Source organism: Peromyscus californicus, unplaced genomic scaffold, assembly GCF_007827085.1.
Source record: "Peromyscus californicus insignis strain IS unplaced genomic scaffold, ASM782708v3 Scaffold_5__1_contigs__length_169319896, whole genome shotgun sequence".
NCBI classification, from domain to species: domain Eukaryota; kingdom Metazoa; phylum Chordata; class Mammalia; order Rodentia; family Cricetidae; genus Peromyscus; species Peromyscus californicus.
In genome coordinates, this window is record NW_026294573.1 from 26,981,696 (window position 1) to 26,998,420 (window position 16,725).

Consider the following 16,725-nt stretch of genomic DNA (forward strand, 5'->3'; position numbering starts at 1 on the left):
GATTCGCTCACAGTTTCCTTTGAAGAGAGCCTCCCCAAGGTATGAAGTGTAGAATTTGATTTATTAAATTTGATTTACACATGACCTTTTCAGGAGGACGATCTTAAATGCAAAGTAAGAGCTTTGCCGAGATAATTGCTCTCGAAGTCACTGCAGTGTGGCTTTTGGGAGGGGGTTGACTAGGGTGGCTCCCCAAAGTGGAAGCCACCCTGGCCTACTTGGGAGGGGCCCATTGTCATTTCATAGCCTCTTGGTTCCCATAGCTGGGAAACTCAACCTGGATGCAGCAGTCACTGTTCTACAAGTCTGACCTGACATCTGTGTCATCTTCAAATGGGTGACATTTGTGCTGCTCTTTCTTCGATTCCTAATAGGAAACACACTCAGAATGTGATTACTTAATACATTAATTAATGTATTCATTATTCTTTATCAGTAGCATGGAGGAAGAGGCTTCCCACTAAGGCATGTGTTGCTCCAGATTGACAGGGATCATCCCCTAGCGTTACTATTCCACAGGCAGGTAACTCTCTGCTGTCAAGGGGACAGGAAGTACTACATAGCCTCAGCCCAGTGTTCAGAAAAAAATATGGACGTCTCAGTACCCACACCTGCCCTGCCTGAAGCTACAGACAAGCTCATTTCTCTGTACCCACAGCTTAGCATGTGGTTGAGGCTTCTTGCATGGACCTTGGTTGCATAGTATAACAACTAAGAACCTAAAGAAATCTGAAAAGGGGACCGGGACGCTTTATTTTCATCATCTGGATTTGGATTGGATTTAGAAGTGTCTAGAAGACACCCTTCTGGCTGTGCTGCCAGAGAGAATTTTTTTTAAGATTTGTTCATTTTTATTTTATGTGTATGAGTATTTTCCTGAATGTATGTATGGGCACCATGCTTGTATCCAGTGCCCACAGAGGCCAGAAGACAGCATCGGATCTCCTGAGACTGGAGTTACAGATGATTGTGAGCCACCACATGGGTGCTGCTGGGAACTAAATCCAGGTCCTCTGCAAGAACACCGAGTGCTCCTAACTGGTGAGCAAGAGCTCCTAACTGAAGAGGGAAGATTCGCCCTCAATATGGACAGCACCATCCTCAGGGGCTGGGGGCTGGGACTGAATGAGAAGGAGAATTCACCAGCATTCATCTCTCTCTGCTTCCTGGCGGCCGGTGTCATGTGACTAGCCACCTCACTCTCCTGCCTTCATACCTCCTCCACCATGACGGACTGTGCCCTCAGTCCTAGGAATCAAAATACATGTCTCCTTCACTAAGTTGCCTTTATCATGTATTTTTATTATAAAAGAAAAAATAAATAAGGCAGAGAACATAGGCACAGATCACTCTATCATGGGGGTAGTAGCACCATGATTCCCAGACATTCCAGAAACTCCTTTTGATCTGAAACTTGGTAGGCACAGTGTGTTAGGAGGAATGAAGTCCACTCCCGCCCTCGGGTAGCAGCAAACAGGCCTGGAGTCTCAACAGAAAATTCCCTTCTAGGTCGAGAAGTGCCATTTCTCAGCTGGAGCCTCTAAATTGCCCCCCTTTTGTCTTAGGACTTGGGCAAATGCCTTTATTTCCAACACAGAAAGCCGTTTTCATTTCCCCCTTTCGATCCATAATAAGGAGCAATAAAGCCAGGCATCTCCTTCCAGCCCGGGGCTGGCTTGTGGCTCTCCTCTCTGGTACCCAAGGTCTCATTTTTCTCCCTGGGTTCTCCGTCTCCTACCTTTGAACTGAGGTAGAGCTCCATCTCTCCCTCCCCCTCTCTCTCTCCCTCCCCCTGCCTCCCATCCCTCCTCTCTCTCTCTCCCTCCCTCCCTCTCTCTCTCCCTCACCTCCCTCCCTCCCCCTCCCTCCTCTCTCTCCCTCCCTCCCTCCCTCCCTCGCTCCCTCGCTTTTGCTCATTCATCCCTTTGCAGCATACCGAGCGCACCATACATCTTGGTTCACAGCACACACTGTCAGCCCCTGCCTGTTGAAGGCCCTGTTCTTGCTAGATTTTGTTTCATTATTTTTTTTCCTTTCATCCCCACTCTTCGGTCCCATTTCCCACAAGCACTTAGGCTGTGCTTGGTAAACACCCCTGGATGTGAGTATGCTCGTGGAAAATCTGTAATATTGTTTTGTGAGTGAATTTGCTTTAAATGTACACAAGCGGCTGTGACTGCAGACTCCATGCTGTTCCTTTCATCTTCCAGCACTCTGTTTTACTCTTCTAGTCACATTACAGCTGGTAACTCCATTTTCTGGCGCTAATTTCTGCACTGTAGTCCATGAATGCGTCTTCTACATTTTGATTATCTATGTGTGTGTGTGTGTATGTGTGTGTGTGTGTGTGTGTGTGTGTGTGTGTGTGTGTGTGTGTGCATATGCTCATGTATGCAGGTGCATGTGTACATGTGGAGGTGTGTCATACACAGGCATGTGGTGGACAGAGGGGACAACCTTGGCTATTGTCACCCAGACACCATCCACTTCTCCACACATTACCCCCCCCCCACGAGGTCTTTCACTGGCTAGTGCATTTTGGGGACCTTCCCCTCTCCACTTCTCCAGCACTAGGATTATTCGTGCATCACTCTTGGACTGTCTTTGAAGATGTGGTTCTGGGGACCAAACTCAGGTCCTTATGCTTGCAAAGCAGCCTCTCTACCAGCTGATCTGCCTCCTCAGCCTCATTTGCTTGTCTATTTTTGGTGACGAGGATCCTGGCTGCCTGAAATTACTTTCCATCACCAACAATGCTGCTATTTATATCACATCTTAGTGAGTACTCCGAGAGGAACCTGTTCTCAAAGCAAGAGCATATATGCAAAAGTGTGGGAAACCTCACGGGACCCATCCCTAGACAGAACAACAGGCAGCCAAGGATTGCTGAGAGAGGGAGAATGGCCATGCCCAGGAAGGAACCCCTAGTTGGTTATCCAATTCCAGGTAGTCGCTCCTGAAATCATAGACACACAAGCAACACCGAACGGACTCAGCAAGCTGTACTTACATATTTATGCATTTATACCTACACGGAACAATAACCGGCAAAGAAAAAGAGACCATTGGTTTAAGGGGAAGGGGGCTACATGGAAGAAGTTGGGTGAGGAAAACAAAGCGATAAATGGTGTGCTTATATTTTAATTTAAAAAATAAAAATAAAAAACGTCCTTTAGAAAGGAGTAAGATTGGCAGGTCCCAGACCATACACACATGGAGTCCACTCAGTGACCGCCAAATAGCTATCCCAGGATCCCAGGGACCCTTCTTTTGTTACTTCATCCCCAGAATAAATTTGAAGAAGATGAGGTTGCAATGCTGGATATTGATAAGCAGGAAATTGGGTTCAGCCTTTGTCTCCACAGAAATGTCGATAAGGAGTTTAGATCACCTCCGAGGAGACACTAGTAGATGGGGGGGGGGGGTTGTCTCTGGGCTGGTGGCTTTCAATCCTGGTTCACGTTAGAATTACCTAGGGAGCATTTAAGAAATGTGAGTATGAGAGCCATTAATCAGACTCTGTGGGGTAGGGCCTCACACAGGCATGCCTTAAGCAGTTCTGAGGTGATTTTAACATTCAGCAAAGGGACTAGAGAGCTGGGCTCAACAGAGCACCTGGCATTTGCCGTTGGGCACAGTAGGGTGGTGGTGTAAGCACCTGGTGGTAAAGAGAGTGCCATCGTGGTAAATAATGGAGAAAGGAGCAGAAAGGTAATGGCAACTTGTTCTCTGGAAGGGTGACCCTCTAGTTCAAGGCCTGGAGGGAGCTGAATTAGAGGATATTTTAATTCATACCTAATAATTTGAAACTCAAAACTTCCAAATTATTGAATAATTACAGAAATATGTGAGCGCCTCAAGCTTTTAAGGAGACTGCCACGGATCATTACCCAGGACTAGCTAGAGCCTGGCTGACAGAACCGAATCTCTGACTCCCTGTCCAAGGTGCTGGTGCGCGGTGCACTGTCCAAGGTGCTGGCCCTCACTCTGGGGCCACTGATGGCGCCTCTGTCAGCAGGAAGCAAATTCCCAGCATCACCCAGTGCCAAGTGAACTGGCCTCCTACAGAGTCAATTTCTCTCTGTAGTCAGTAAGGTAAATCCCTTGCCACGCTTAAGCCACCAAGAAATATTAATCTCCAAATTGGCGGCAGTGGGGAACTGTCGGCCTTGGTTCTGGAAATGATGCCCCTATTCTAAGCCTGGTTCTGTGTTTTTCTTCATAGGTTTCAAAATAATCATGATGTTCAATGGTAAAATGGTCTTTGTAACAGGAACACAAAGTCACTGGGGAGTCATTAACATTAGTTGAGCATCTACTATGAGATAAAGGGCTAAGCATTTGTTTGTTTATTTCATTTTTATTTTTGTGATATGTCTGTGTGTATGCCATGTATGTGATATGACTGAAGAGGCCAGCAGAGAGTTGGATCCCCTGGACCAGGAGACAGTGTTAAATCACCTGGTTTGGGTACTAGAAGCCAAACTTGTGATCTCTAGGAAAACAGCAAGTGCTCTTAACCACTGAGCCATCTCTCCTGCCCCAGGGTTAAGCATTTTGCATGCTTCCTCTTGGTTAAACTTTACAAAAGCCTTGGTAATTACTGTTATGTACCTAGCAGACAAGGCTCAGGCAGGTTAAATGACTCGTGCACAGGAAAAAATTATTCAAACCATGTTCTCTCTAATTTCAAGGCCTCAACATTGTCTAGATTTAGAAAAATCCAACTTATTTCTAATGAATACCCATATAAAAATATTAGCAACTCCTTGAGAGGTGTGTGTGTGTGTGTGTGTGTGTGTGTGTGTGTGTGTGTGTGTGTGTGTTTCAGTGTTCTTTGTCAGTACATTCTTCTTGATAACTGTCATATGTAGCACAAATCTTAAAAGTTCTTATTAATAAAAGCAAACCCGGAGCCAGGTATTGGGGTGAATGTTGGAAGATCAGAGAAGCAGAACAAGCCACAGCTAACCTAACCTCGCCAACTTCTCAGTTGATCTTGTTTCCTCAGACTGGAAGCCTCTGTGTCCTTATCCGAATGGCACTCAGCTGAACTGCTGCTGCTCAAAGCCTAAAAGTTTAATCAGCTCTAGTTCCTGGTCCTCACACCTTATATACCTTTCTGCTTTCTGTCATCACTTCCTGGGATTAAAGGTTAACTTCCTGGGATTAAAGGCATGAGTCACCATGCCTGGCTGTTTCCAGTGTGACTTTAAACTCACAGAGATCCAGATGATCTCTGCCTCCCAAGTGATAGGATTAAAGGCGTGTGTGCCACCATTTTCTGGCCTCTATGTCTAGTGGCTGTTCTGTTCTCTGACCCCAGATAAGTTTATTAGGGTGCACAATATTTTGGGGAACACAATATCACCACAGTCATACTTAGCTTCAGTTGTCAACTTGACACACCCAGGGCGCAGGGGTTGGGGGATGCTCCAGTTGAGGAATTACCTCCATTAGATTGGCCTGTGGCCACATCTGTGAAGCACGTTCTTAATTTCTGATTGTATACAGGAGGATTCATTCCACTGTGGGTGGTACATGCCTAGGCAGATGGTCCTGGGCTGCATAAGAAAAACAGCTAAACATGAGCAGTAACAGTGTTCCTCCACAGTTCTGTTTCAGTTCTGACCTCCAGGTTTCTGCCTTGAGTTCCTTCCCTGACTTCCCTCAGTGATGGGTCACAGCAGTAAGATGAAATAAATCCTTTCCTCTCTCTAAGTTTGTTTGGCCAGTGTTTATAACCAGGACAGTAACTAATCCACATCTCAGGATAATCCCAGCAGCCCAGGGAGACAGAGATAATTTGATAAGTACTGGCTCTTTGAATTAGCTCATTCCACTGACAAATTAGCCCATTCTATTGATGAGTTAGTCCCTCCCCACTGAGCAGGTGGGTTTCAGTCTCTTGCTAGATGTCATGTTGCCCCTTGGAGCTGTGAGCACAGTTTAAATGCACCCTATCTCCAAATATTCAGGATTTAGAAACTCAAGCCCCCAAACTCACATGTTGATAGTATTTAGACATGAGGCTTCTGGCAAACAATTAAGGTTAGATGAGACTATGAGTGTGGGAACCCTCATGAAGAGATTAGAGTGGCCCTCTAGAGGAAAAGGGACCCAACTTCTCAGTTTTCCATCCCTCTCTCTGTAACGGCCTCATGATATAACACAGCAAGAAAGCCTTCAGCAGATGACAAATGCTGGCCCCTCTTTCCAGTTTCTAAAACAACTAACCACTGTTTATAAATTGCCTGGTCTCAGGAACTTCGTTATAGCAACGTAAATTAGGCTCACACAGCTGTTGAACCCATTCTCTGAAGACGTGCATCCCCAGGAAAAATGTTCTGGCATATGCAAGAGGGAGGTTTGAATCCCACCAACAGCAAGAAGATGTGGTGACTCCCAGGGCCTCTTGTGAAGCCCATGCCACCACTTTCATCTAGGTAAGAAGGGTGAGAGCAAGACCCTACAGGATTCTCCAGAGCAGTGATTATCTAAGTGCGATTCTCGGGGCAGCAGTGTTGGTACCATCTGGGAACCTGGTAGGTATGGAAATTTCTAGTTGCCACCCCACACCCACTGCATCAAAAGCATTCATCCCATTTTAATAGCACGTGCGCACGCACGCGCACGCACGCGCGCACACACACACACACACACACACACACACACACACACACACACAGAGGGGTTCAAAAGAATTTCTTTTCAAGTTGCTGATGGTCAGCAAAGAAATTGCAAGTGCTGAAGTGTGCACGTGCTTTGACTGTGGGGATCCAGAGAAGGACTCCCCCTGGCAGATATAAACCACCTGTCCTTATAGCATTCTCCCCTGACAGGCTGCAGGCACTTCCCTGCTACCCGCTGTGTTTAAGCTGGAAGTCTTGGCCTGGACTTTCAGGCTGCCCCCCCCCCCCCCCCCGTCCACTCAGCTTCGCCTCCTCCTCCTTCCACTTGGGTGTGAGGTGCTCTGAGTGGGAACGTGGAGATCTGAGTGGGGGAAGGGGTGACAAATGGGAGTGAAAGCAGAATATTATTTTCCTGAAGAGTTTGTTTGTCAGGAAATAACAACCCCCCCATCTCTGCTTCTTTACAAACTCTTACATCCCTAAATACACAAAACATGATCATTTCCTCAGCAAACCAAGTCATACATAATGTATTTTATTGGCACCTTGAATAAAGATGTGGCAGACATGAATCTCAAATGTGCAGATGAGAAAGGAGCACTCACAATGGGTGAGCAGGGAGCTGGAGAGCACCTGGCTGATCTTGCCAAAGCCAGCCAGAGATGCTGCAGGGGAAACTGCACCCCATGGTCCTAGAAAGGTGCACGGATGCAGGATGGGAAGAACGGTTGAGGCTGGCGGCGGCTGGTGGTGCAGAAAGGTCAATAATTCATAAAAGAATTTAAAGCTGAATTCTTCAAATGATTAGTGAAAAGTGTGAATACTTTGGAGAGGAAGCAAAGAGCTTCCTGTGAATCTGTGTGAAGTTATGGAATGCAGAGCTCTCTTTAAAAAAAAAAATAATGAGTCAGGCATCATGGTTCATGCCTGCAATCCCAGAACTGCAGAGGCTGAGGCAGGATGACTGTGACGAGTTTGAGGACAGTTTGGACTGTATGGTGAATTCCAGACCAGCGTGAGATCTGTAGCAAGACCTTGTCCCCAAAACAAAATAAACAAAGGATGACAGACTCAGCTTGAGAAGGCTCTGTCTATCTAGGTTTGGGACAAATAAAATATAACAAAGGATAATTGTGGGTGGGTGGACAGATATCGCGGTACATTACTATAATTCCAGCACTCAGAAGAGACAGGCAGGAAAAGAGAGTTTGAAACTAGCCTGGACTGCTTGGAGAGACCCTGTCTATAAAAACTAAAACAAAACAACAGCAACAACAAAAACCCACAGGGACATTGACCTAGAAGTGGAAGACTTTGTGTATATGCAGATCTGTCATATGAAGAAGGATTTCACAACTCTGCATGACAGAGTATTGAAGACTAAGAGGCATGTGGCTTCAACACTAAGATGAACATTCCTGGTTCCTAGTCTCTTTTCATCCTACCAAGCAAGGGCATAAAAGATGAAACCCATTTCCTAATTTTTCAGGATCCATAAACCAGCAGAAAGTTGTAACCAGTGACGTTCCACGTAGATACGAGTTGTTATTGCTATCCCCTGTAATATCAGCTTCCATTCTGGACCTCTTTCAGCTCAACACCATTATGAAGATGCCTGGAGAAGGTGGATTGATTTTCCAATAATAAGCATTTGAGGGCAGGCAGGGAATGTGTTGGGATGGTTTTTATAAGGAGGCAAATCCCACATGATGAAATCGAAGGCTATCGATGTTGGCTTTGGGTGCTTTATGCACAAGCCAATGGATAATGAGCAAAACCTGTAAAAGATGCTATAGCCTGGACTTGAGATGTCTTCCTGCAGTGTGTTAAAGGCTTGATTCTCCGCCTGGTGCTGTTGGGAGGTGGTGGAAACTTTGGAATGTGGTGCCTGGGGCTAGAAAGATGGCCACCCACTCAGTGGATGAAAGTGCTTGCTGATCTTGTGGAGAACCAGAATTCAGGACCCACATCCAGAGGCCCAAAGACCACCTGTAACTCCAGCTCCAAGGGATCCAATACCCTCTTCTGGCTTCTGCAGGCACCCTATACATGTGCACATATACAAAGACATATACACATAAATAATCTTTTTAAAAAGAGGTGGTGCCAAGAAGGTATGCCTTCAAAGTCTCTCTCTCTCTCTCCCTCTCTCTCTCTCTCTCTTCCCTTCCTTCCCTTCCTCCTCCTTCCTCTCTCTCTCTCTCTCTCTCTCTCTCTCTCTCTCTCTCTCTCTCTCTCTCTCTCTTTCCTTTCTTCCCTCCCATTCTCTGTCTCTCTCTCTCCTATCACCATGCATTCCTGGAGGGTGTTCTGCCTCAGCGGAAGCTGAAGAATGATTGTGCTAACTGGACCATGAACCTGACCTCCAAAGTAGTGTCCCTAAATAAGCCTTTCCTCTTTGTAAGTTGGTTGTCTCAGGTCTTTTGATATAGAACAGAAAACTGACTAACACAGGAGTTAAATTCAGTCAACATTTCTTGAAGCATGGGGCTTCGGTGTACTTACTATGAAAACAGTGTCTGAAGAACAAGGGGTTTGTCTTACTGCTATGACTGGTACTTCCCTGTGGTCGTCACCATACCTAATGGATGTCTCTGCTCTGAGCAGCGGCTGAAGAGGGGGAACCATTTCATCTGAATAGGGGTTTCCCAGGAGCTTTCCCTGTCAGTCGGGGCGGACAATGACTGAGCAGGCTGCTATTCATAAAATAACGCAGACCACACCTTTTCTTTCTCAGAGTTCTGGAGCCTGGAAGTCAACGATCAAGGCGAAGGCAGGTTGAGTTTCTCCAGAGATCTCTCTCTTGGGCTTGCAGGTGCCGACCTACATTCTACGGCTTCATCTTGACACATTTTGCCTCAGTGGCTCTTCTCTCCTTAGAAGACGAATTATACATCTCAGCCTATTAGGACCCCATACCAGGACTTCACATATTCTTAATTACCTCATCTAAGACCCTGTCCCCAAATACAACCACTGGGTGGGGGGGTGGCTTTTCAATATGAATGTACGAGCACACGGTTCCATTCCTCTCCAACTGTTGGATGGGAGAGTTTTTAAGGCTCCTACCTTCATGCCCGGAAGAGGAAAACAAAGAGCATTTAAAGGGGTGATTCGTGAAAGTCTGATCCAGTGCAGGAAGTCTTTCATATGCTTGTTTCTTTTGGGGGGTGCTGGGGATGGGGCCATGCTCACGGGCAAACACCATCAGCCAGCTGCGTCCCTGCCCCATAAGGAAAACACTCTAATGATTGGTTTCCTAAGATAGGAGTAAGCTTCCTAGAGTAATGGCAAATTCTCCATCACTTAATATCACTTTAGAAGCCCCACCATCCAGTTCCCTACAGTGGAGGGCATTCCCACCCAGGCACGGGAAGCTAATGAAATGGGCTCCCGAGCCATCTGGTTTTATGAAGTTCTGTGATGCCTTAGGTAGTAAAGGTACTTTATCTTTAAAGGAAATTCGGAGGTATAAGAATCGTGTGTGCGACCCAATAGTACTCCACAATTCTAAATCCCGCCCCAGGAAAGTTTTTCCAATTGACTCCGTGTTTCCGCCTGTCCCGGGAGGCTGCCTGCTCTCCCCTGGAAGTGCTCTACTCTCCCCGCTGACACACCTTTGTCAGCATTCTTCCCTCTCACATCTCCCTCGCCTAATCCTACGCGGCCCGGCCCCGCTATAGTATCTGAAAACTGCAAGGCAGGCTATTTTCCTGCTCTGATCACCCTGTGCACAGCAGCAGCCCTGGCATAGCTAATTCTAGCAGGGACTAGTGCAGCCAGGAGCTGAGCGCCGCTGGAGTGGGTGCAGGGAACCAGGACTTCCAAGCCCAGCTGGCTACACTGGCCATTAACTAAGATGATTCTCTACATTTATTTTCCTGCGTCCTAAATCTTCTATAATGTACCCAGTAATGTCATTAAGTTGGGGGGGGAAGAAAAACTAGTTTATATTTTAAACGTACCTCAAAGTCCAGCATGTTAGACATGTTAAAGGTTTGGTCCACAAGGTGGCGCTGTTGGGAAGTGGTGGAAACGGGCAGGTAGCCGGGTGTCATAAGGACTCTAGAGCTCTGGTCTCCTCCCTGCTTTCTCTTTCGCTTCCTGGTCATGAGGTCAGTTTATCTCTGCCACTTTCCACTACCATGATTTATTGCCTGGCCAGAGGCCCAAGGCAATGGCGTTAACCAATCATCAGCTGGAACCTTCAAAACTGGGAGCTCAAATAAACCTCTTCTCTCTATAAGCTGGTTGTCTTGGGTATTTGTTATAGTCACAGGAAACTGGCTTACTCAGAGATCGTCGAAGCCATGCACTTAACGGCTCTGAACTTTCTTATGGCCTGATGAATTCAACTGGGGCAACGATTTCTAAGGAGAAGCCCTTTTACCTAGGTGAGGGCAACCTATGCAAAGACAGAAGGGTGGCCCAATTTCATTAATGGGCTTGGTGGGTGTTCACTGAGGGCTTACTGTGTTCCGTGAATGATTCTAAGGACTGACATTAAACAGCGTATAAGAAATAGTGCCCCTGCTCCCAAACTTACAGTCTAGATAGGAGGCAAAAGAATTGTTCGATTCCTATCGGGTAGTAAAAAGATGGAGCGCAGAGAAGCAAAGCCGTGTGAAGCAATAGGAAACTAAATGGCTAATTTACGTTCGGTGGGTCTCTCTGGGGTGTCGACATTCAGAGTCAAATAGCAAAAGAGGAGGAATCCTGTTACAATAAGATTGGGAAGAAATCACTGTGGGCAGAGGGAACAGCTAGAGCAGATGCCCCTGTGGGGGGCGGGAGGGGGGACCTGTGTAGCTACAGCAGCAGAGTGAGATCATCATGGAAAGCAGGGAAAGTGAAGGGCAAGAGGGGGACTCAGGAAGGAAAGCGGGGGACAGTACGTGACATCTGCAAACCAGGATGAAATGTCCACTCACATCAGAGGGAGGTATGGAAGAATTGTTAAAAGAGGTGTAGATGCCATCAAATTTTATCATTGCAATGTAATTCCGGTCTCGTTCACATTGTCATAAATGACAAGCTCTCCTTGTTTGGGGCCAGTGAGATGGCTCAGCAGGTGACAGTGCTTCTGCCAAGTCTGAAAACTTAAGTTCAATTCCCAGGACCCATGTAGTAGGAGAGAACTTATACCTACAAGTTGACCTTCACACCTCTACATGTGCATGGTGGTACAAGCACCTACTTGTGTGTGCGCACGCACACACACACACACACACACACACACACACACAAATGTATTCTCTAAAGACTTCCTTATTTATTAAGGCTGAACTGTAATCTGTTGTACACAATTGATGCCCCTTGGTGCATTTATGAAATAAGCCATACATAGAAACAAAACTACAGTACAAATTCACATGGGAAATAAAGATCTAACTCATTGAGGCAGAGAGCAGAATGGTGGTCCTCAGACAGTAGGAGGGAAGGGGATGGCCAGAGATGCATCTCAATTAGATGGGTAGGGTAAGCCTCAGAGACTGATGGCACAGCATTGTGAGTACAGTTAATAACAATCTATGCCACACTTAAAAATTAGTAGGAGGAATTTTTAATATTCTCATCACAGGAAATAAGAATGCAGCGACACACAGTGTATACATACAGCAGAGCATCACACTGTGTGCATAAATATCTGTCATTTTATTTATCAGTTTTAAAACAATGATGTCATTCTGGTCACAGTGAAGACCAGTTCTGAGAGCATCATATCGTAAGGAATGGGAGAGGCTTGAGCAATGGAGAGGTCCAGGCAAATGTGGGAGCTCAGGGCCTCAGTTAGTTAGGTTTGGGGGGACAAGGAAGGACTCAAGTCACACCCACACCTGAGCCATGAGTCATGGGGAGATGTGCTGTCATTTTTCCTGAGATGGAGAAAAAGAGGGGAGCTTGGAAGGACAGGACAAGGGACGCTTGAACCACTTTTAGTGTGAAGTGCATTTTGGTTTCTTAGACATCCGTTTGGGTGTGTGAGCAGCTGATGACTCGGGTGTAGCTCAGCAGTCGAGCCTGTGCTGAAAATATGCAAGAGCTTGGATTCAAGTCCCAGTAACACACACACACACACACACACACACACACACACACACACACACACACACGCTTTCCTCTGTAGTAATGTAGCTAATAGGACACATGGCCATCAGGCTAGATATTATTATTCAGCCCTCTTCCTCAGAGCCACATATGGCCCTGGAACTAAATTCTGATGGTCCAACGTTAGTAGAAGTAAAGTGACAAATTTCTGAGGCTTGCCCCTAAAAGATTTTCTGAAAGGTTTGAACACGGGGTCTCACTGCTACAAATGTTTTCTCTCATATCATAAACAGGAGACAAACAGAAATATATAACACAAATTTTATAAGACATCAAACAGGGGAGCAGAACTGTGATCCTGAGGAAAAGGGGCATATGATCAGATAGCTCAATGGTGACCTTTGCCCCCTGCCTGGAGGCAGTTTCAATGACCAAACGTAAGAGAGGGCAGTCAAAACTGAGCCCAGTGCTGAATTCAGGAGATAGAATTGAGGAGGCCAAGGCAGCTCTGTTCTGTAGGACAGAATATCAGAAAAGAGGAGACTGTCCCCCAAAGAGAGGTCCAGAGATCTGCAAAGATGACTCTCTAAGTCTTGGGCTGAGCTCTAATCTGTGAATCTTGGAATAAGACTGCTAGAATCTAGAGAAAGGATTTCCAGCAGGAGGTATTTGCAGATGGAACAGCAGAGAGATGCTGTAGACGGAAAGAGATGCGCACTGGAATATAGAGAATTTATGAGTTGGGTTTGGGTGACAGGAAAGGTGTAAAGGCTAACAGCTGACCTGTGCCATGAATAGGCAGGGATGCGCTGTCATTTGCCGAGATGAAAAGGAAGGAGAAGAGCTTGGCAGGATGGAGTAAGAGAGCGGAGAGCTCAGACCTCACACACAAGTCAGAGTGTAGAGACCAGATGATGGGCGGAATCATCAGCAGGTTTGGAAGCCTTTATTGTGAGAATAAATCAGTCCTGGGAGGAGAACCAGTCTGGACTTGCCATAATAAAGCCTACAAGTATTCCTCAAGAGAATCAAATAGATCCCTCATAATCTGAATTTGTATCAGGAAAAAGCACAAAACTCTTCAAAGGAAAACAACAGAATCTAGCACAAGATGGTAAAAATACCCAACATGCACTCAGATGTTGCCAGGCATATCAATCACAGGCAAGCAGGACTTAAAATCAGAAGGAAAAACACAGTGAATGGGTAAAGACCTGGAAGTGCTAAGACTCCATGGAATTAAGAGAACAACCTTAATTCAAGCTATACTGAATCTTATAAATGTGCCCAAAGATAAACGGGGAAAGATGCATACAGGAGGAGATAGAAGATATTTCAAAGATTTGTGCACAACTCCTACAGATGAAAAGCTTAGCCTCTTAAACTAGAAACAAGCTGGATGAATTCACAGCAAACTGCAGGAGGAGAACAGTCTTGATGATGGGCCGATTTTAACCGTACAGTGAATGACGCAGAGATCGACATAGGGGGTGAAGGAAGAGCAGAGCTGGTGAGCCGGGCGGTGGAGAACAGCCCAATTTTCTGCATTCACCCCAGAGTGAGGAGGCCAAAGTCTTTGGAAAAGTAAAAGCAAGGGCTGTTGGGTTCTTTTTCCCTCTAAATTTCATGAAAGATCCATAGATCAAGAAACATAAAGAATACTAAGAAAAAAAAACAGAATAAAAGCCCATAGCAATCAAATTGACTAAAATGAGTACAAAGAGAAAAATCTTAAAATTGGGCACAAAACTGGTTGGGGGACATTCTGAACAAAGTAACAGAAGATGACTTCAGACTTCTCAACTGAGAAAATGCAAGCCAGAAGACAATGCAGGAACACCTTTTAATTCTGAAAACAAAACAAAACAAAACAAAACAAACATTGTTGGTTGTAGCTAGAGTTTTCCTGCCTGGCCCACAGTCAGGACAAATCTCTCTTACCTGCCAGTTCCACAGCCGCTCAGACCCGACCAAGTAAACACAGAGACTTATATTGCTTACAAACTGTATGGCCATGGCAGGCTTCTTGCTAACTGTTCCTATATCTTAAATTAATCCACGTGGCTCGTGGCTTACTGGCATCTTCACATGCTGTTTGTCATCATGGCGGCTGGCAGTGTCTCTGACTCAGCCTTCCACTTCCCAGTTTTATTCTCCTCCTTGTCCCACCTATACTTCCCGCCTAGCCACTGGCCAATCAGTGTTTTATTTATTGACCAATCAGAGCAACACATTGGCAATACAGAACATCCCACAGCAGTTGGTGTAATAAGTATCTATACAAGTACACTGATCAACAACAAACTCAAAATAACACGTCAGTGTAGCATAGCAACCACTGGTCAGAACAGTGTGTCTCTGGTGCCCTGCACTTTCCTTCAATGGCCCCTACAATATTTATCCATGTAACCACTCTCGAAGCTTCTACAGGCGTGTCCTAATCCATTTTCATAATTAAGTGTGGAATAGCTGCTATCCGTCCTTTTCTCTTTGACTTCTCTCATCCAGTATTGTTGGTTTTCATTGCAAAATGGAGGGCAGAAAGAATGTAAGAGCCAGAGTATGAGGAGGAATGTAAGGAACATTGTTTTCTGGACATGACAAGAGTCGGCATCTGCTGTAGTTACCTGCACAAGGTGACACAAGATGGATCCAAAAGATGTGCTATGGTGGATGGGGGAGGGACTCATAAAGCCTCACCCCTCCCCCAAGAGCTGCTGGTAGCTGATGGCTGCTGGGAAAGGAGGAGTCATTTACTTCAGGGGTATAGCCACTGATGAGTTGTCCATGCTTCGATAAATAACTCCACACCCACGCTCATGCAGGCAACCATAATTAAATTCAATGGGTCACAGAGAAAAAAAAAACATGGAAGGAGGAGGAGGGGGTGTCGGGAAGAATAGGGGTTTCAGCAGGAAAGGGAGGGGATGGGAGAGTAACAGGGAGTAGAAATGACCAAATTATACACATATTTAAACTGTCAAGAAATGTTAAACTTACATATACATTTTCTTCTGAGTTTTGGCTTTCTTGGGGTGTATAGTTCTAATCCATTCACTTGCTAATATGCTTGTAACTTTAGAACAGTTTTATATCTGCAGAAAAGTTGCCAAGAGAGCACAGTTAGGGGCAACATCTGCAGCATACTGAAAGAAATATTTCAATACCCCCAATGGAAGTAGTTTTTTAAATCCAGGGAAAGCAAACACTTTTTCGGGTACAAGACAGTGCTAAAACTCATCCCCAGAATGTGGGCTCTACAGGGAACATTGAAGAAAGCCCTACAGACAGAGGGAAGAGTGGATCTACATACAGGAATGAGCACCCTACCCCCACCACAGTAAACACGTGAATATGAAGACTTTTGTCCTTACATTTTGAAACCACCCTACAAGACAATTGAATGTTCAAAACCAGGGAGTTTCTGGTTTGTGTCACACATAGAAATAAACATGAAAACTCTAACACAAAGGCTAAGAGTCCTCACGTCACACTTGAAGTGGAATAATGCCACTTCAAGGAAGCCTGTGCTGGGTAAATATATACAACTTTAAAGCAATCTGCAAAGCAGCATGGACCTTAGAAGACCAGAGACAATGTGGAATCATACAAAAAGTCGTTGAAAACTTAAGAATGAAGGGAAGTAAAAGCAATAGATGGGGATGGGGGTGGAGAGATGGCTCAGCAGTAAAAAGAGCTTGTTGCTCTTGTCGAGTACCTGAGTTTGGTTCCCAGCACCTACATCGGGAGGCTTATACTACATGGAAGTCCAGCTCTAGATCTGATGGCCCCTTCTGGACCCCACAAGCACCTGCACACACATGGCATACACACACACACACACACACACACACACACACACACACACACACACACACACACACACAGTAAAGCCTGAATGTTACCATGAAAATTTTGACTTAGCTGATATTTCTCAGACAGTCATCTCAGTAGCAGCTTGTGTATTCCTTTCAAGTGAACAAATAATATTCACAATCATAGACCGCATCCTAAGACATAAAATAATAAATTTAGAAGGCTGGAA